The sequence below is a fragment of the Nelumbo lutea genome, chromosome 3 (genome assembly GCF_056320005.1).
Source record: "Nelumbo lutea isolate HS-2025 chromosome 3, American lotus-T2T, whole genome shotgun sequence".
Lineage (NCBI taxonomy): Eukaryota > Viridiplantae > Streptophyta > Magnoliopsida > Proteales > Nelumbonaceae > Nelumbo > Nelumbo lutea.
In genome coordinates, this window is record NC_142686.1 from 31,781,267 (window position 1) to 31,801,901 (window position 20,635).

The window sequence follows — 20,635 nt, forward strand, 5'->3', positions numbered from 1 at the left end:
ATTTTATATTATTTATTAGGCCATATAATTAATTTAACTGTGTACGTACTCTTCTCTTACTAGTTGTAATATTGTGATAATAAATAAATATTGTCGAAGGGGAATGTCCCATGTGCATGTGATGTATGTTTAATTTGTTGTACCTCATATAATCCATAAGACTCCATTTGGAAGGAATACAAATACAAATATTAGAGTGTAAAATCTTGTATTTTATATTATTTTGTATATATTTATATTTATACTTGATGGAGCGCGATCCGGCTGGTCTTAGTTGTCCGCTGCTTTGCTTTCGAACGAGGTAGCAGGGATCCTGAAACGGGAGAGATGGGAAAGCTCCGGGGGGAACCCGGTGTAGAGGCTCCGAAGCTCAAGTTATAATCTTTCAAAAGCTAGGTAATGCCAGATAGCGCAAAGTTTGCATACCTCTGTTATCGGGGGGCAGGGGGCTCTTATAGTCGCTTCGTGTACTCGTCCCGAGGCCCTTGTCAGATCGGGTATGATTACTCTTGCGCTTGTCAACTCGACTGTCGTCCCTTCTACTGAGATAGAACCGTCACTGCCTAACCGTCACTGCCTAACCGTCTAACTGGAGATGGCGGCGTCAGTGGCGGTGGCAGGTGGCCGTTTAGAGTGCTGCTGCCAAAACGTCAGATCCCAAGTCAGTTAGGCATGGCACCCTCGGGCACGGAATTCCCTGGTGCCAGGCATGGTACGACTTGTTTGGCTTTGGTGCCTAGAAGATGATGCAAAGTGCTGAGCGAGGCAGTCTTGAGCTCAGAGGTATCCCGAACTGTAACAAGGTGGGTCAGTTCGGCGAAGTGTGTCCCGAGCTGTTACAAGGTGGCAGTTCAGCGAAGTCTATCCCGAGCTGTTACAAGGCGGTCAGTTCGGCGAAGTCTACCCCGAGCTGTTACAAGGTGGCAGTTCGGCGAAGTCTACCTCGAGCTGTTACAAGGCGCAGTTGGGCGAAGTCTATCCCGAGCTGTTAAAAGGTGGGTTAGTTCGGCGAAGTGTGCCCTTGTTCCCGCCTAGGCTTGACCCCTTTTGCCGAACTGTCGTTTCTGCCACGTGTCTCATAATAAAGAGGTCGGGCCAAATTTTCCTTCATCAATTGCCCCCCACTCCTTGCGCCGAGGGCCTTGCCATGGTGCGGGGAGTTTTCACGAGGTGGTTGTAGATTTGTCTCGTCCTTCAAACCTTCACTGTATGAGACGCTTTTGCTAGGGTTTTTTCGGTTTTCGAGAAGGCTGGAAACGTGCCTTACTCAAGAACGCTGGTGGTTGTGACCGTGCGTTTTAAATTTCAAACCAACTCGCGCCGCTGGGACGTGACAGCGGGTCATTTCAAAAAGGCATGCCATTGCTATACGTACGCCGTCGACTGTCAGGGAGACGTGCGGCGCGTCAGATTCGAAAAGACGCGTGTCGAAGCGACGTCGGTTTCAAAAAGACGTGCTGACGTTTCACTTTTTTTGGAAAGACGTGCGCCAATCACGTCTCGACTTTAAGGGTTGCAAGGTTGGTAAGAACGTGGGCCGTCGGATCGTCTTCAGTCTGCACGGTCGATTCTTGGTTACTGTAGCTATAAATAGTGGGGGACCCCGGTTGGTTTATCACTTCTGCGGTTGTCTATCGAGTTCGCGTTCAACCTTCCAACTCGCGTCTGTCTCTTCCAGCTCGCGTCAAGGCTGGTTATACAGTCTTCACGGTTCTTTAGCTTGTTCTTCAAACTTTCCGGTGAGTACTTTCTTGAATCTATCTTTTCCCTAATGTCTAGCTTTGATAGCTCAGACGATTCTTCGAGTAGGGCCGACGTAGGTTCCACCAACCGAGCCGAGTCCCCAGACTACCTCAGTGACCCCGATGTGGAGCTTGAAGACTATGAACTAGTGGGCCGAGTTGCTTTGGGCAGTTTGGCGTCTACCTCTCGCCGAGGTCGGATGCTAGACAGGTTTGGTCCTTCGACCATGACGCCTGAGGGGCTTCAATCCATACTTCTGTCCTACAATCTTCCTGGGGGGTACACCTATTTCATTCCTTCGGGTAGCTTTCCTTGGGAACACGGTCCCGACGAGATCGTGATTTTTCGAGAGCAACTCGCCGCAGGGTTGCGACTTCCTTTCCATCCCCTCCTCGTCGAAGTCATAAACCACTTCGGTGTCACCATTGGCCAGCTTCATCCGAACTCTATTCGGAACCTGGTAGGGACGATATCCCTTTTTTGCGAGCAGAATTTCCCCTTGGACTTAGAGATATTCTCCTCTATCTTGATGCTCAAGAGACAGGCGGGTCCTCTTCCTGGGGGGAGACGGGCATATTACCTTACTCCTCGCCAGGGTTTTAAGCTTCTGCACGATCTCCCTAACAAGGTCCCGGCGTGGAAGCGGGACTATTTCAGCGTGCGAAGTGCACAAGGATGGCCCTTTCAGACCAGGTGGGGTGAGGCCGCTCCCGACTCGGGCGTAACTCTTGATAAAGAGACGGTGAAGGGTCTCCGGTAGTGGGCACGACAAGGCTTAAAGTGCCACCACTACTTAACGGAGGCTAAGCTTTTTGCAGCCGGTCTGAGTTCGGGTAGGTTTCTGGCTATGTGGTTTCTTGCTTGCTCTGTTCCTTCATTTTTTTCTGATGTCGAACTCGTTCTGCAGGTGTGATGGATGCGGAGAGAACTCGCGGCGGGCGTTTGTTCCAAGGTATGAAGAGGAGGAAGCGGGTCGCCAAGCGAACTCGTACCGAGCTGCCCCTGGATGAGGAGCCCCAAGCCCCAAACCATACGACAGAGGATCTGCCCAGGGAGCCCGAAGTGACTCCACCGGTGCACGAGACTGCCGGGGCGCCTTTCGCTGAAACCACTCATACGGGCGCTCCTGCATACTCAAGTGCTCCTCACTCCGGGTCTGCTCATACGCGGGCTGGGCCCTCAGGCTCGGGAGCTCAAGGGGAGTTTAGGAGCGTGTTGATGCCGAACTACGCTCTTCAAAAGAGTAGGGATGCTACTTTTCTCGAGGAGGTCGCGGCGTGGACCGATCTTCCCTTGAATCAGGTCGCTTGCCGCGCCGTAACACATGCCATGGTGGTAAGTGAGATTCTGTCTTCCTTTTTTATTCTGTTGCTTCTGCTGTTATTTGCTCACTTGTTTCTTTTGGTAGGTGAATTCTTCAATTCATGCCTTGGCTGCCCAAGTGGAGAGGAGCTCGCGACAGGCGCGAGCTGCTGAGGCTGCTGCTCATGCGGCTGAAGAAGCCTTCCGTGCTGTAGAGGCAAATACCCGGGCTGCTGAGGCGGCTGCTTACGCTGCTGAAAAGGCTGCTCGCGTCGCGATGGCCAGACAGGCGAGGTCTCAGCGTGACGCCGAGGCCATGGGGGTAGTTGTCAAGCACATGGCGGACTTGAAGTTGGATTTGCAGCATCAAGTCGAGTATCTTCAGGAGAACATTAGGGAGAGAACACAGATTTTCTCCCAAGGCATTGAAGACGCCAAAAAGAAGGCAGTTGAAGACTACATTGCCTCCCCGCGTTTTGACGATCTGATGGTGGACTCTTACAGGAGGGGGTTCAAGTTGAGCCGGTGGATGATCCAGAATACATACCCCGACCTCGATGTAAGTGCCATAACCACTTCGCGCATAACTCAGGAGATGGCCAATGCTGCCGATGGCGAGCCGGACTCTGAAGGAGAGGCAGGGCCTTCGGGTGTTGTTGAAGTGCCTTCCGATGGCGAAGAAGTGGCTCCGGGCATGTAATTTTTTTTTTTTTTGCCAATGTACTGTTTCTTGCAATGGAGTGTCTTTTTCCCTTGCTCATCTTCCCCGAGCTGTTTCTTTGCTGGGTTTTTAGATTTCCGTGGTCTTTTATGCCGCGAACTGATTTTTTGCCGAGCTGATAATGTGCTGAAGTTCCTCGGCTTGCCTTGTGGCACGGCCTGATTTCGTCCACTTCGCTAGGTGGTTTATAGGTAGTATTGCCTCAAGTTCACGATGTTCCACGTTCGGGGTACTCGTTTGCCTTCCAAGGTTTCGAGTTCATATGCGCCCCCGAGCGCTGTTTTTACTTTATAGGGACCTTCCCAATTAGGTCCAAGCTTGCCGACACCGGGTTCGGGCACCATAATTTTCCGGAGGACCAGGTCGCCGACTCGGAAGCTTCGTCGCTTTACTCTGCTATTGTAGTAGCGGGCTACCTGCTGCTGGGTATGCCGCTGTTCGGATGTGCGTGAGGTCCCTTACCTCGTCCAGTAGGTCGAGGTTGGTGCGTAACTCATCTCCGTTCGTCCGATCGTCGTATGTTTCTAATCGCAACATTGGTATTTCGATTTCCGCCGGGATCACTGCTTCAGTGCCGTAGGTGAGGTTGATGGGGGTTTCTCCCGTGGTTGCTTTTTCGGTTGTTCGGTGAGCCCATAAGACACTTGGTAGCTCTTCGGCCCACAATCCCTTAGCTCGATCCAGACGTGCTTTCAGTCCGCGCAGGATGGCTCTGTTCATTACTTCCGTCTGACCGTTTGCCAATGGGTGCGCGACTGACGTGAAATTTTGTCGAATCCCCATGTCCTGGCACCACTCTTGGAACTTGATATCCTCGAACTGTTTGCCGTTGTCGGAAATTAGAACCCGAGGTAATCCGAACTGACATACTATGTTCTTCCAAAAGAAGTTCTGTATGTTTCGGGCCGTAACAATTGCCAGAGGTTCGGCTTCTATCTACTTCGTAAAATAATCTACCGCAACAACTAAGAATTTTTGCCCGCCTGTTGCTGGTGGGAATGGCCCGAGGAGGTCGATGCCCCATTATGCAAAGGGCCACGGGCTGGCGAGGTATTTGAGGTCGGAGGTAGGTTGATGGTGGATGTTAGCGTGCTTCTGACACTTGTCGCTTTTTCTGACGAGCTCGACAGCTTTTGCCTTCATCGTTGGCCAGTAGTATCCTTGTCGAAGTGCCTTTTGGGCGAGTGCTCTGCCCCCCAAGTGTCCGCCGCACAGACCTTCATGAGTGTCGCGGAGTACAAACTCGGCTTCGGTAGGTCGCAGGCACCGCAAATAGGGGAGCGTGTACGACCGTCGGTATAACCGTTCGTCTATTATGACATATTTGGCCGCCTGGCGCTGCACCCTTTTGGCGGCATTGCGTTCTACAGGGAGGGTTCCGTCTATCAGGAATCTCGCGAGTGGATCGATCCAGCTCGGCTTTGCTTCTAAGATGGGAGCGACCTCCTCTATCCCCCCGAGAATACTAGGCCGAGGTAAGTCCTCTATGTACACAGTTCTCATATTGTTGTGACTCGTGCTGGCTAACCGGGACAGGGCGTCGGCCTTAGTGTTTTCGGACCTCGGGATTTGCCTGATGATGTGTGACCGGAAGTTGAGCAGGGCTTCTTTTACTTTGGCCAAATATGCGATCATGGAGAGATCGCGTGCTTCGTACTCGCCGGTAACTTGGTTTACCACGAGCTGAGAATCGCTGCAGATGACCAAGTGTTTTGCCTTTAACTTTCGCGCTAGGTCCAGCCCGGCGATTAGTGCTTCGTACTCTGCCTCGTTGTTGGATGCCGCGAACTCAAAGCGTAGCTCGTACTCCACTTTTGTGCCGCTCGGGCCGCACAAGACTATTCCAGCTCCACTGCCCTGCCGGTTCGAGGAACCATCCACGTGAAGGATCCAGGGCTCCTCATCCCAATTCGCTCTTCGCCTGATCAGGAGAGATGCCACACTTGATGCTACTTCATGGGGTTCAAACTCTATGGGCTCAGGAGCTCCGGGTTCGCCACAAATGGGGATCTCGAGCTCGACCTGTGGGGCTTCGTGGCTGAAAGTGCACTCGGCGATAAAATCTGCCAAAGCTTGGGCCTTGATAGCGGTTCTCGGTTTGTACTGGTGATCGTACTCTCTGAGTTCGATGGCCCATTTCGTCAGTCGACCGGAGACTTCGGGTTTGAGTAAAACTTGTCTGAGAGGTTTGTCAGTTAGGACGATGACTGTATGAGCCTGGAAGTACTGGCGGAGTTTCCGAGCTGCTATTACTAGGGCGTATGCTAGTTTTTCTATCTCCGGGTACCTTGCCTCTACTCCCTGCAAAATTTTACTAACATAATATATTGGTCGTTGGACCCGGTCTGTTTCCTTTATTAGTACCGAACTGACCGCCTCGTCGCTCGCCGAGAGGTACAGTTGTAAGACCTCGCCCACCTCAGGCTGGGCTAAGGTTGGTATACTAGCGAGGTAACCTTTTAGTTCGTCGAACGCGAACTGGCAGTCCTGGGTCCATTCGAACCCTTTGCCTTTGACTGCCTTGAAGAAGGGTAGGCAGCGGTCTGCTAACTTGGATTAGAAGCGGCTTAGAGCGGCTATGCTGCCGTTTAGCCTCTGGACCTCTTTTACTTTCCGAGGTGGTTTCATATCTAGAATGGCTTTTATTTTGTCTGGGTTGACCTCAATACCGCGCCGATTGACAATGTAGCCTAGGAACTTGCCCGAGGTGACGCCGAAGACACACTTGTTGGGATTCAACTTCATGCTAAAGTGTCGCAGGATTTGGAAAACAGAATCTAAGTCTTGTATTAACTCTTGTGAAAACTCAGTTTTGACGACCATGTCGTCTACATAGCACTCTATCTTCGTACCAATCAGGGGCCGAAATAGCTTATTTACAAGTCTTTGGAAAGTTGCCCCGGCGTTTTTTAGTCCGAAGGGCATGACTTTGTAGCAATATAGGCCGAACTCGGTAATGAAGCTGTTTTTTTCCTCGTCAGATGGGTCCATCCTAACTTGGTTGTAGCCCGAGTAGGCGTCCAGGAAGCTTAGCAACTCGTTTCCCGAGGTTGCGTCCACTAGGCGGTCAATTATGGGGAGGGGGAAGCAGTCTTTTGGGCAAGCTCGATTCAGGTCGGTATAGTCGACGCACATGCGCCACTTGCCGCTTGCCTTTTTTACCAACATCGGGTTGGCCACCCAGCTCGGGTAGTGGACTTCCCTTATGAAGTTTGCTGCGAGGAGCTTTTCAACCTCCTCGTCGACCGCTCTCCAGCGTTCTGGGGCTAAGTTGCGTTTCTTCTGTCTAACGGGTCTGACTACAGGGTCAGTATTAAGCTTGTGAGTTATTAGTCCGGGGCTAATGCCAGGCATGTCGGCCGCGGACCAGGCAAAAATATCTAAATTTTGGAGTAAAAAACTTACCAGTTTGGCTCGTAGGGGATCTTCGATGGAAGCTCCGATGCTTAGTGTGCGAGCTGGGTCCGTAGCTGAAGCCTGGATTGCGACTGTTTCCTCCGTGGGCGAAGCTCGCTCCTCACTTTGCTCCACTGGCCACTCCAGTTCGAGGTCGTCGGCCGCCTTGGTTTTTCCCTTTAGGGCGGCAACGTAGCACTTGCGGGACTCGATCTGGTCGCCCCGCGCTACCCTTATACCGAAGTCCGTAGGGAACTTCATGGCCAAATAGTAGGTGGAGACCGCCGCCCGTAGGACATGCGTGATCGGCCGCCCTATTATGACATTGTATGGGGAGGGGGTCGCGACTACCAGGAAATCATGGTTGAGTCTGACCGCACAAGGCCATGTGCCGACTTCCACAGGGACAGTTATTTTCCCGAGGGGCTTAACTTCCTCTCCGCTGAAACCTACCAGGGGAGTGTTCGCGGGCTTCAGCTCGCTCCTCTTTAACTACAGCTGGTCAAATGCCAATTTGAAGAGGATGTCCGCTGAGCTGCCCGAATATACGAGCACACGCCTGACCTCGAAATCGCTAATCCTTAGCTTAATGACAAGCGCGTCATCATGGGGGTAGTGGACTCCTCGCGCGTCGTCCTCCGTGAAAAAGATTGGCTCTTCGGTCTTTGGCCTCTTTGGGGGGTTCCTTTCTTCGAGGGACACTTCGCGAACTGAAGTCCGGGCTGCTGCCGAAGTACACCCCGCTACTACGGATCCTCCCACTATTACATGGATGGTTCCCCGAACTAGCCTCTCTTCCGGAGGCTGCTTCTGCAATGGTTCGGCAGGTCTGTTGCTAGACTCGGGTGCATCCTTTTCTTGCTCCCCTTGCCGACCTGCTTTATTGTTATTGTTGTGCTGTACAAAATTTCTCAAGTATCCGCGACGGATGAGTCCCTCTATCTCGTCCCGGAGGTTATTACACTGTTCGGTGCTATGACCATGGTCTCTATGGAAACTACAATACAAATTCTTGTTTCTATCGTTCGGATTTCCCTTCAGGCGAGGTGGCCACTTAACGTACGGAGCGTCTTTGATCGTCATTAAGATCTTTGTCCGCCTCGTGTTCAACGGCGTGTAGTCTGTCCGAACTGCTAAGGGGGCCCGGAAGGACTGGTTCGGCTTCGGCTCCCAGATCGGGTTTTTTCTACTCACCGGGTTGGGGAGCTCGCCTTCTCTCTTTCTTTTCTCGTTCCCGCCTTCGGTTCGTTGGTTGATCTCTTCCTCAGTCCTCATGAACTTATCCGCGAGTTTGAGGAATTCGGCCACGGTCGCGGGCTGGTCGGCCACCATGTGCCATTTGAACTCTTTGTGCATCACCCCTCTTTTGGCCGCCGCGAGCTGCACTGCGGGGTCCAACTGTGGTATTTGCAAGCATGCCTCGTTGAACCGCTTCATGTAGCCCCGAATAGACTCTCCTTCTCTTTGGACCACTCCGAAGATGCTTTCCTCTGTTCTGGGGCACCGTCGGCTGGTGACGAAGTGCGTGGTGAAGACTTGCACGAACTGGGCCCAGCACTTTATCGACCCGGGGGCCAGGTTCCTGTACCAAGTGTGGGCTACTCCCCTAAGGGTGGTGGTAAAGGCCACGCACATGCACGATTCACTAGCCCTGGCGAGGTGCATTTGCGACTGAAAGGCGTCAACGTGGTCGTTGGGGTCGAAGGACCCGTCGTACTTGTCAAGAGGTGGGAGTTTGAAGTCTCTGGGTAAGGGGACCGCCAGGAGTTCCGATGTGAGGGGGGAAGGAACGGAGAGAGCCGGGGTAGCCCCTACCTCGTCCGAGCCCGTGGCTTTGCCTCTGACTTCCGACAAGGCGCGGGTGGCGGTCTGGCGGCTTCGCCGACGCCTTCGCCGTTGAGCGAGCCTTGTGTTGGCGCTGATGGCCTCCGTGTTACCGACCTTGATGGGCCCGGAGTGCTGGTAGTCCGCCGCCAGGGCGCTGAATCGATTTTCGGTGAGCGGGAGCTCGGGCTTGGAGCGCCGGGGTGCCGACCTCGCGGGCGAGGTTCCCGACCCACCCGCGGGTTGCGAGGCGGGGATGGCATTTCTCTCTCTTCGGCTTGGGGACGAGGCCTGGCTGTTGGGGTGGTTTTGGGGAAGAAAGGGGGTATCGAAGTTTGGAGGGAGGCTTTTTGAAGCGTTTTCCCACAGACGGCACCAATTGATGGAGCGCGATCCGGCTGGTCTTAGTTGTCCGCTGCCTTGCTTTCAATCGAGGTAGCAGGGATCCTGAAACGGGAGAGATGGGAAAGCTCCGGGGGGAACCCGGTGTAGAGGCTCCGAAGCTCAAGTTAGAATCTTTCAAAAGCTAGGTAATGCCAGATAGCGCAAAGTTTGCATACCTCTGTTATCGGGGGGCTGGGGGCTCTTATAGTCGCTTCGCGTACTCGTCCCGAGGCCCTTGTCAGATCGGGTATGATTACTCTTGCGCTTGTCAACTCGGCTGTCGTCCCTTCTGCTGAGACAGAACCGTCACTGCCTAACCATCACTGCCTAACCGTCTAATTGGAGATGGCGGCGTCAGTGGCGGTGGCAGGTGGCCGTTTAGAGTGCTGCTGCCAAAACGTCAGATCCCAAGTCAGTTAGGCGTGGCGCCCTCGGGCACGGAATTCCCTGGTGCCAGGCATGGTACGACTTGTTTGGCTTTGGTGCCTAGAAGATGATGCGAAGTGCTGAGCGAGGCGGTCTTGAGCTCGGAGGTATCCCGAACTGTAACAAGGTGGGTCAGTTCGGCGAAGTGTGTCCCGAGCTGTTACAAGGTGGCAGTTCGGCGAAGTCTATCCCGAGCTGTTACAAGGCGGTCAGTTCGGCGAAGTCTACCCCGAGCTGTTACAAGGTGGCAGTTCGACGAAGTCTACCCCGAGCTGTTACAAGGCGCAGTTGGGCGAAGTCTATCCCGATCTATTAAAAGGTGGGTTAGTTCGGCGAAGTGTGCCCTTGTTCCCGCCTAGGCTTGACCCCTTTTGCCGAACTGTCGTTTCTGCCACGTGTCTCATAATAAAGAGGTCGGGCCAAATTTTCCTTCATCAATACTCTTTTCAAATTGAGCCTAAATGTAAAATAAAGGTGATGATCGCTCTTTTCCACTCAAACAAGTTATATTTCATTCTTGTTGTCAGAGGTTTGATCCAAATCAAATGGTTGAATGTCACTCGATTCATTCAGTTGTACCAAGTTAAAAGGATAAGGAGATGAGGTGGTGGAATTGAAACTCTTTGGGATTAGCTTATATATGAACACGTGTAGAAGATAAGAAAGATTAAGTAGAAAAAGCATCCTAAAAATACCATGATAAATGGATAAATACTCACCTCTACTACAAAGAAACATTATATACATACCAACTGACAAAAACGGTCACTATATCAATATAACCCCAAATGAGCTAGTAAGTGACACACACATATAATATATATATATATATATTGTAATTTCTTATTCTAGGTGTGAGATTAGGATATGCTATAACGGTTCTTGTCCATCAGTAAAACTTTTGTTTTTCCCCCTTATAATCTGGAATTACTATTTCATTACCTATATTACAATTAATAATGTAAAGACTAAATATCCAACATGTATAAAACACTTTCATGTCTTTTGCAAAAATAATAAAAATATAAATACCCATTCCATTAATACAAATAAATTACATTTACTTCAAAGCTTATATAGCATCATTTTACCAAAAAAAGAAAATTTGATAAAGCACTATAATTTGTCTTTTTCAAAAACTTGATGGGTAGCTCCATAAGGCAAAAGAAGAAAGGTCAGTGGGTTCTGATGTGGATGATGTGAAAAGTTGTTTTTATTGAAGGGGAAATCGGGATTCAGTTGCCACTTGCAGCTGTCTATTGCGAATATCTCTTCATGAATAAAAACATATAAATACAGAGATATTCTTGATGCATGGCTGCAAAAGGTTGTGAGCATGGTGTAAACAGGACAGTTCTGTGAGGAATGATCCCAGTTTCATATATAACGAAAATGATTGAGTGGTTGTTGGTAGGGGTGGCCAGGAGTCGAGCTCTTCACAAGCTACTTGAGCTCGGCTCGTGAAAAGTTCAGTTCAGCTCGGTTTCAACCGAGCTTTGAGATGACTTTGAGCCCAATTTACAGTCTCATTTAATAATCGAGTCTAGCTTGAGCCTAATATAGCTCACCTCATGAGCCGAACTCGAATAACTATACATATACATACATACATACATACATATAATAATAATATAAAATTATAAAAAATATTATATATAATATTTTTATTTTATATATGATAATAACTAATTATTATAATTCTCAAAATTTTTAAGCATCAAATAAAAAATATTTATATATATATTTTATTTATTTTTATAAAATATTTTTTCTCAAATCGAGATTGAGCCAAACCGAGCTTAAGCTTACGAGTTTTTGACTCAAACCGAACTTGAACTCAAGTCTCGTACCATTCAGCTCAGCTCGGCATGAATCCACCCCTAGTTGTGGGTCATAGGCTTTGGTATACATAACATCTCTATATGAGAGACGTTTTTGAATACAAAAGTTCCTTCATTATTCAGAAGAAAAAAAAGGAAAAATCCAAATAAAAACAAAAAAGAATGCTACCAACATGGATTTCCTTATATTATTTTTTATATATATACTATACACATATATTAATAATTAATTAACATATGAATCAAATTGGAGAGAATAATACTCAATAATGAGTATTGTCCCAAATTCCACATTTGCTTAAGAATTAGAGTGAAAAGGCGGAAAAGCTTTACTTTCATCTATATAAAGATAGACAACCATGCATCAATGCACATACTTCTATTTTTTGTGTCATGGACCCAAAGCCAACTAGCCAAGCCAAGCCTGATCCAGCTTGAGCTTATGCATTATTTTTTTTTCATGTATCAAACATTATATGTTTTAAATTTCATAATATTTTTTTTGGCAAATTTCATAAATAATTGAATTTTCATTAATGATTCTATTGGCCCAAAGCCCAGATCCTGGCATGGACTTATATTTTAGGCCTGGTGTCTGGGCTTAGCGTGGGCTGCAACTCTTATAATATGTGCAAAGCCCGACCCATGATCACCCAGATAGAGTCTATTTCCAAGCAAGAAAACAAAAACCAGCAAGCAGCAGCATTGTTATTAGGAATTTGAAGTGGTCAAACTAGGAACTTATTAATTTGTTGGCCTTAAGTGGTGTGGTTGGTGGAGGACCATGCATCATGCCATCAGCAGAAGCCATTCCAACTTCTCCTTTTGCAGCCTACCTCAAAGGAGTACAAACACGTGAAACTTGTGGTCGTCTAAATATTAATTGTTAGACCGCCTTATCTCATATCTAATCTCCAAGTAGAATATATCATTGAACAGAACTCTCCTTCACCTTTATATGTCATATTCATATCCACGCTTAGATAATTAAGCTTATTATCAAGTGATTAGAAGCCAATTTATTAATTAATTATATATATATATATATCAGCTGAGATATAATAGCAAGCAAGATTATTTATTAATTATAGACATTCAATTCCCAATTATTAGATGATCGATGTTACACATGAATAAGTCAAAACACTAAACGTTTTAAAATTAAAATGTAGATGGAAAGAAGCTTGCTTTAAATTCCAAGAGACGTACGACAGGAGATATATGACCATGACTCTTAATTTCATAATAAAGCCATTCTCTGATTCTCTCCTCCCATCGATCTCTCTCTCTCTCTATATATAAACATATCCATCCCCTTCTCCTGGCAGGAACTCATCATCCAAAATACAGAGAGACGTGAAGGAATTGAAGCTGAATTAATTAAAAGAAAGCAAAATGTCTTCAGAGTGTTCTGGTAAGGAGCTAGCTAGAATTCTAGAATTGGGTTTTGGAAAAGCTTCTATTTATTAATGCTTTGTTCTATATAGTTAATTTCATGTGAGGGCCGGGGCTGTGCATATATGCAGGTAAGAATTCATGGCCGGAGCTGGTGGGATGTGAAGGGAAGGTTGCAAAAGCAACGATCGAACAGGAGAACCCTGCAGTGACTGCTGTCGTTCTGTTAGAAGGAAGCATTGTCACTGCTGATTTCCTTTGCACAAGGGTTCGGGTTTGGGTTGATTGCAATGGGACTGTCACCAAAGTTCCCACTATTGGGTAGCTAGGTATCTATTTAATTTATATACTCTTATGTTATTAGTTGTGATGTAATAATAAGTAAGTAATTAATTAAATATTGTGGAAGGGGAGTGCCCCATGTCCATGTGTGATGTATGTATTGTTATACCTGATACTTGCTTTAATAAGTATTGGTTAATAAAATGTAAAGTAAGGGTGATCACTCTTTTCCACCCACTACTTCAATAAGTCATGATTCCTGTATGGTGTTATCTAGTTATTGCTGAATAATCCATTTGATTCAAATGGTTGAATGTATGGATATGAATATCCTCAGCCCAATCTCCCTTTCTGTTGACATATTTATGCGAGAAAGCGTGACCTAAATTGAAAATCGTCAATTTGACAAATTTTATAGGGTTACGCAATGGGGTAGCTCATCCTCATCCCTTAATCCCCCAACCCTGGTAGTAGCAGGATTTGATCCCAAGTCTCTACGTACTCAAACAAGTGAGCTAGAGATCCTACTAACTGAGCCACTATCGATTGGTCTTTAAGATTGAAATATTGATGTAATACTGAAACTCAATTACCATCAGACGTGTAGTAACATAATCTGTAAGTGGCTCATAGGACCCATCCACATCTAAAAAGCTTAATTATTGTAGAAAGAATGTAATCTATAAGTTTACTATAAACAACCTATTTGTATTTGCATACTCAGATTATGCATTTCCTTTTATATTGCTTGCATGTGCCCTCACAACTTAGATATCTAAATGATGGATATTTGTGAGTGGATTGGGAACTCATTCCTGCGTTAACATACATAGAGCAATTGCTACAAGAGGATCTATGTCAAAAGCAAAAGAAACATCTAACTTTCCTCTTACCTTTTTATTATAGGAAAGCAAGATTATTTTAGGAGTTTCCCATACATCTTGTGGGACTCCTTCAGATATGATCCAACCTAGCTAAAGCTCGGTAATAACGGTGATCCACAAAAGTTTTACAGTAATGGTCACAAGATGTTACAAGGAAACAAAATCTATCATTGATGGACCAAGTCCCCATTGATGCTATTCGTTCAGTCCAGAAATTGGAAACCTTGAGAGGGGGATCATGGTGTCTTCTATCATGAGAGACGTATCGTAGTGAGGACATTTGGTTAAGAATTGAGATCCAACAAGAGATGAGCTCTCTCATTGTTGATACAGGATCTTAAAATCATGATTAATGTAAATTGGAAATATGACAATGCAAATCGGTATTTTGATACAACAACCAAGATCATCATTACCAAACAATGCAAATTTATTGAAAAAAAAATAAAACAAAACAAATCAATACAGACAAGGCATGAGCCTAATTGGAAATAGCAGGCGAGTCATACTAGGCCCGACACGATGATCCATGCCATGCTAGATTTTGGGTTTTAAATCCACGGGCCGGGCTGGGCTGGTACGGTACGACCAAATGGGCCGTGTTACCTACAGCCTGCATGTCAGTACATTGGTAACCGCACAATAAGTGCTAATCAATTTGCTATTTCGAGACAGGAGGCACAATATTTGTTTTTTGAATAATAAAATGGTTAACAATTCTAACAATAGAAAGTGGGCCCTGTGGCAAAACAGTTGCACCATTTGCTAGGGAGCTTCCTCAGATAACTTTGTGGTTTTGGCTCTCAATCTCAGTCAGCATCAAATTTCCACTCCTTACAAACCTGCAAATCAAGATTAATTAGTCAGCTATATTTGAAACTCCAATCCAGCCAAACTACCTTCGTATGGAGCTGAATCAGTGGTATTTGAAATTCTTGTCTCCCTGTTACAATTACCCCCTGGTGTCAACTGGACACAAACTTAAGTCAAATCACTTGGAGTGAATTCCAAAAGAATTCCAAGTTGGAGAAGATATCACTCATAAAAATTAGTCTTTAGCGGTTAAAAATTCAAATGAAATTTACACACAATGACACAAGGAACCCATAAAACAAAAAATGTTTTGATACTGAATTATCTACTCCTTATGTGGAAGACTTACTCTCTACCCCTAATATTTGCAACAGATGAGTTTGTGGTAACAATTTCCATTTGTTTTCTTGTTAGAAATTGAAATATCTTATCCTAAAACAAATTTAGACTCCCTTTTTACTGTTAGTAGATTTACATTATTTATTAAAATAAAAATAAATTGGATGAGAAGAGAAGAGATGAAAGACTGAATTAAATAAAACCTTAAGATATGTGCCTTATCACTATTTGACATATACCTAAAATCTAACCAAAACCAAAGGGATTTTACAAAACCTAAAAGAAAAAAGAAGCACTAAACCAAAGGACAAAAGATCCTAGTAGTGGAGACAAATTCAGACAATAGAACCTGATCGATTCAAGAGAAACAGAGAACAATTACCAATCATGATTGCCACCAGATATATCCCAATTTGTACTTGGATCTTAAAACCAGACACAAGTAAACTTACTAAAATACTACAATAGTAAATTCCAACTTGGGGATGGAAAGGGAACCACCGAAGAAACTAAAACCCTACTTACATAGGAATAAAGTTTATGCAGATGAGGCTATGGTAGAATTTTTACGGAAAAAAAATGATCAAAAAGAATCATGATGAAATTGAAAGCCTACTTACAATAAAAATGCAGGTCTTCAGGATGAAGTTCTTATTGCAAGGCTAGTTCTAAACCCAAAATTGTTCAAGTATGTTTATCCAATTTTGTGAGGATGGCAGAACCTACAATGAAGAAGAAAGAGAGAATAATGTAAATCCTTTATTTTTCCGTTTCCTTCTTTTTTTTGGTGGTGGTGGGGTGGAGTCATGGAGGGGTTGGCATAACTGTCTAGTTCTTGATATATATTAATTTCCTGTTCTGTTTCTATGAGGTCCATGTGTTGCACCTGCTTTGAAACCATTCAGAAGCAAAAAATAATTAAATAATAATAATAAGAAGAAGAAGCTAGGTTGCAAATAAAAGAAGCCGCTAGCTGACTTCATGCCGTTGAACGTCAGTTGCAGAGGGGTTTCTCACTGGTTACGGCTAGGGCTCAGAAGAGAGGAAGGGGTTCTAGGTTATTTTTTTTGTCTTCGGTTGACTGCAAGCCGTCAGAGGTCAGTGAAGCAATGAGGACGCCGTCGGTTACCTGTAGAGAGGAAGAAGATAGCATTTGAGAGTAAGCACAAGGTTCTTGGTCCATCGGAGAAGGAGAAGATGCTTACCGAAGGGTTTTTTGCTTGCCATTGGAGAGTGCGAGAGAGAAGAGTAAGAGCCTAAGAGGTTTGCAAGAGAGAGGGGGAGAGTCGAGACTGGAAAAGACTGAGATAGGCAAAATCGGGACTCACGTCTCTGTATTTGTCAGACATAGCGCCAAATTGGGACTTGCAGGGGGAGGAAGGAAGGGACGTTGTGTCTATCGTAACTTGTAAAGAAAAGAGAGAAACTGGGGGGGGAGAGAGAGAGAGTGCGAGAGAGGTTTGCAAGAGAGAGGGGGTAGAGTCAAGACAGGGAGAGGCTGTGCAAGAAAAAAGCGGGAGAGCCGAGACTAAGAGATTGTGCAAGAGAGAGGGGGGAGAGTCGAGATTGGGAGAGAGTCTGTGTCTGTGAGAGAGAGATTATCCTCAGTTACACGTGAAATTGGGAGAAAGAGGTAAATGTGTCAAATGGCCATGCCTTGTGACTGTCAAATTGGGAGAGAGTCTATGGCCTTTGGGAGAGAGATTATCCTCTGTTACAGGTGAGACTAGTTAGACTGAAGAGATTCTACCCTTTACATCCATTGTAGCACTGGGGACTAAGTCGGAATACACGTCAAGCAGAAGGTCTTCAAAATGGTACAAGTGTTGAGCATCTGGGTGGATACGGTACACCCCCAAATGCTTGAAGTATATAAATAAATCTCTTCTTTGACCACCCTGAGATCAAATCAGCCCCCATAAGCTTATCTCGACAAAGTCCCATAACATATTCCGCCATGTATTGAGAACATCTCTCGAATGATAATATCAAATAATGATGATATCATTATGAGGAGATAATCCCAATAGACGAAGGATGTATGCTGTGGACTGTGGTAAGTTGTGAGAGGCTGATTTGAAGTGGACCACCCCACCTCATGCGCAATGTCGCAATTGTCTAAACACGTACGGTAACCTATAACTTACCATGAATGTAGCAGCAGCAATATAATACCTACCAACACTAGAAATTGAATACCCATTAATTTGATTATTTTTATCTCCACTTAAAATTAATTAGTGAAGCCTCGTTCAACACGGCCCAAATTCCTAACAGAAAACCACTTTGACCCTTTCAAACCTCTCGATGCTATCCATCTTTTTCTCCAGAGTCGCTCTCTTATTTTCCTCGAAACAAAGTCAGACAACTCATAGAACCCACAACGAGACCGAGAAAGAATACCTAAATATTTATATATATATATATATATATATATATATTTTTTTCTATCAAACTCTTCTACTTTCTCTTAATTGGTTTGGTCTTTGTGGGAATATTTCAACGCGACGCGCTCTTTCTTCCACTGAGAAATGTCGAAGAACAGGAAGAAGAGAAGCAACAATATGGATCACAAAGGCTATGCTTAATACCAAGAAGAGAAAGGGAGAGGGGCCCAACAGAGATGAAGCTCTGGAAGAAGGCCTTCGCTGCGCTGAAGGACAACAACAGCATTTGTCTTGCAAAGTTGGCAAGAAAAACAAACTCCCGACATGCAGAACTAGAAGAAGCCATCATCAAAGCTACCAGCCATGATGAGCACTCCGTCGATTACAAGAATGCGCAGAGAGTTTTCGCTTGGATACGAACCTCTCCCGCATTCATCAAGCCTTTTCTCTGCTCTCTCACCAAGAGAATGGAGAAAACTCGAAGCTGGGTCGTCGCTCTCAAGGGCCTAATGCTCATTCACGGCGTTTTCTGCTGCAGAATTCCCACCGTGAAGTTCGGGAGATTGCCGTTCGACCTCTCCGATTTCAAAGATGGTCACTCTAGTTCTGCCAAGATGTGGGGGTTCAATGCTTTCATCCGTGCCTACTTTGCATTTCTTGACCAGCGGTCTGCCTCCCTTAATGGCGATGATCATCCACCCGTTGTGAGTGGAGGAGAAAGCATGGAGAAAAGCCCAAAACTGAAGCAAGTGCTCTTGGAGTTACAGCAGTTGCAGACGTTGCTTGATTTGCTCATGCAGATTAGGCCCCACACAGATAGGATGCGTATTATACTGATTCTTGAAGCCATGGATTGCATCATCTTGGAGATCTTCGACGCTTATAGCAGTATCTGTAATGGAATTGCTGGTGTTCTGGCTGGGATATTTTCGGCAGGGAAGGTAGAGGCTGCAGTCGCACTACAGGTTTTGAAGAAAGCAGCTTCTCAGGATGGAGAACTGTCTTCTTATTTTGAAATTTGCAGGGATTTTGGTGTTTTGAATACATCAGAAATCCCCAGAGTCCAGCACATCCCAGAAGAAGATATTCGAGATCTTGAGAGAATGATCAATGGAGTTTCCCTGGATAAGAAGGCTATTACTGCAACTTCTGCTGCTGCTGCAGGCGCTTTCCATGGGGATAAGGCGATAGTGGTCAGAGATTATCAAATGGTTGAACAACAGAAGGATCCTTGGAATTTCTTGCAGACGATTATAACCAGCGATTGGGTGGTTTTTGATGATGAATTCAAGCCCAGAGGAGATGAACTCGACATCTTCTGCGATGTTGGAAATACAGATCTCGTAGATCCTTTTGCAGCTTCTTTCAATTTTCCTCTTTTAGAGGGTTATACCGATGTCTCTATTACATATTCCAAAGACCTCATACTGTATTAGCCTTACAAGAATTGGCACCAGAAAGCTTCATCAACTCTGAAGAAACAGAGAAATTGGGTTCTCTTACTTCCAAGAAAAGGAATTTTTTTTCTCCTTTTCTTAGGAAATGCCTTGTGGGTTCTCCGTATTTTGTATGATAGAGAGAGAGAGAGATTCAGGTATGGGAGGATTGAATGTCACAGTCTTATTATAAATCATATTTAATATCCCGTTTTATATTATAATTCCATATAACATGTTTTGAATGTGCTGTGTTACATGGTTCTTATAGGCATCTCTCTCTCTCTCTCTTAAATGATATTGATGATGTCAAAATTTGACTAATGAGTCCAATGGATGGCACACCTCATACTCACTCCCTTTTCTCTCTTCAAATGCATTATGGTAGAGTCATCAGTTAATTGAGCCAGTCTTGAGAGGCAAGTCACCTTGCTTATGTAAAGGTACGCATTTAATTGCTTACCCACCACATTTGTTATGAATTGAGGGAAGTCTTCAAATTCAGGGGTTCATAAATGTACACGCTTAGGATTAGGACTTATACTGGGGCACCACATACAACCCAAAAGCTTGAGCTATTGGGTTATGGGTACTCTGTATATAAATCCCTTACATCTCTCATTCCTTTCCAATGTGGGATTCTTTTGAACTATTCATACTTGAACCCTAATGATACTCACTCACCTCGCAAACCTTGTACTCACTCCCTTTTCTCTCTTAAGATTCATCTAACTTTATTGTCAGAGTCCTCACTTTGGGATATCACCTTGGGGCCTCTTGACACTCACTGTGCTTTCAAGGGTTGTCCACATCCGAGGTGTGCCTCGGGCAATCCGATTCATTGATGAATTTTGAACATCATCAGTATCTTTTTACCAATTCAGATTCCATCTAGTTCTAGGTGATCCAAATGTGATTTGTTTATAATTGGGTGGAATGTGGATTGGATCCCTATTCAATTGGATTTAATTCAATTTAAATATATATGTTGAAAGGGCTAAAATCAATGGGGTAGACCAAGAAGGATATGGGTAAAAATAATGAAAAATGATTTCAGCATCAATAAGTTAACAATGGATATAGCATTAAATAAAATGAAATGGCAAAAAAGGATTCATGTAGCTGACCCCATATAATGGGGGTAAGGCTTGGATGACGATGATGTTTATATATATTAAGGTACTGTGTATTACACTTGTTAGTAAAATTGATTTGAATGCTTTGTTTTTCATTGAAGAGGTGAAGAGTTAATAAGTTGAGGTTTCATGCAACTTATTTTCATGATACAACCTAAAAAAACCATGACCCAAAAAGCTTACGAGTTTGATAACAGTACTGCTCTCAACTGGTATATGAACAATTAAAAAGATCTTTCATGCGGTATTCAAGTTATATACACAGTTTTAATTTTTAAAAGGGTTTGACTAAGATGCTGGAAAGAAATGGCATCGGAAAAACTTAC

General features: G+C 45.2%; 1 long non-coding RNA gene and 1 pseudogene across 2 annotated transcripts; one reads left to right on the forward strand and one right to left on the reverse strand.

Annotated features, from left to right (window-relative positions):
- Window positions 1-14,569: 14,569 nt before the first annotated feature.
- On the reverse strand, window positions 14,570-16,854 carry LOC148864036 (uncharacterized). Its single transcript, XR_016110814.1, has 3 exons — window positions 16,556-16,854; window positions 15,971-16,479; window positions 14,570-15,040 (listed from the first exon to the last, which is right to left on the reverse strand). It is a non-coding gene; the product is annotated as an uncharacterized LOC148864036 (long non-coding RNA).
- Window positions 16,855-17,707: 853 nt separating this feature from the next.
- LOC148864037 (putative clathrin assembly protein At1g25240 pseudogene) lies at window positions 17,708-19,418 on the forward strand (annotated as a pseudogene). Its single transcript, XR_016110155.1, has one exon. The product of XR_016110155.1 is annotated as a putative clathrin assembly protein At1g25240 pseudogene (transcript).
- Window positions 19,419-20,635: the final 1,217 nt, after the last annotated feature.